The sequence below is a fragment of the Staurois parvus genome, unplaced genomic scaffold (assembly GCF_062004578.1).
Source record: "Staurois parvus isolate SC_StPar_1 unplaced genomic scaffold, SC_StPar_1.0 ptg000482l, whole genome shotgun sequence".
Taxonomy (NCBI): domain Eukaryota; kingdom Metazoa; phylum Chordata; class Amphibia; order Anura; family Ranidae; genus Staurois; species Staurois parvus.
In genome coordinates, this window is record NW_028318278.1 from 101829 (window position 1) to 102738 (window position 910).

General features: G+C 51.0%; 1 pseudogene; it reads right to left on the bottom strand.

The window, feature by feature from the left end:
* Positions 1-502: 502 nt before the first annotated feature.
* LOC149452310 (U2 spliceosomal RNA) lies at positions 503-659 on the bottom strand (annotated as a pseudogene).
* Positions 660-910: the final 251 nt, after the last annotated feature.

Genomic DNA, 910 nt, shown 5'->3' on the forward strand with positions numbered 1-910 from the left:
CAGGGGAGGAAGGAACCGTATGGCCACACATCCTCCCCCTAGACTTCAGGGTAGGCCCGAGGACCCACACCCTCCATCCGTGAAAAACACACACATAAGAGCAAAAAAAGTGACAAACGTGGGAAGTGCATAATAAATAAAGAGAAAGAAAAAATAAAAAAGTGGTACCGTGCCGAATTGTGCACAGACCAGGCCCTGAGGCCCGTAGCAAAAATTGCCCTGGACTTAGCCAAAAGACCTGGTCCTTAGGGCGCTGTGCAAAAAGATGTGTAAAAACAGTGGCCATGTGTCATTTTCACACCGTGGGGTCCCACACCCAAGTGTTACTAGTGACACCCCTGAGAGCGTCTTCCCCAGGGGGCACTGAGTTTGCGGACTTTTTGCGTCCCCAGCCCCTGGCCAGACCAAGGTAGATCCGTCCAAATCAGGAGGTACTGGGTCTTTCCAGCCTTCCCAGAGGAATTACTCCCGAGGCCCCAGAACGAATCATGGCGCTCCCCGGTTTCTGTCCCTCCGGTCCAGCCTTCCGGACCCCCATCATACCAGTGAGGGTACTATCCAACCAACCCCACAAAGACAGAGTGGTCGGGAGCACCCCCACTGGACACTGATAAGAACAGATACTACACTTGATCTTAGCCAAAAGGCCGAGAAGCGATTCTAACGAAATGTCCAACAAAACGTTTCCATTTCCATGACCTATTTTATTTTAAATTCAGTGATGTCATCACTGGGTCTCTGTGCTTCTCTATGCAATGCAGGCAGATCATGGCTGGTGGGAGAGACAGGCAAGGTGCTGTACATAGCTTCCTAGAAACATCACAGCCCCCCTTGACTCAGTGCTCCTCCAAAGAGCCCTCAGCCCTGATGCAATCAGTGGGAGGAATAATGCAAATATCAAAATGCCTTG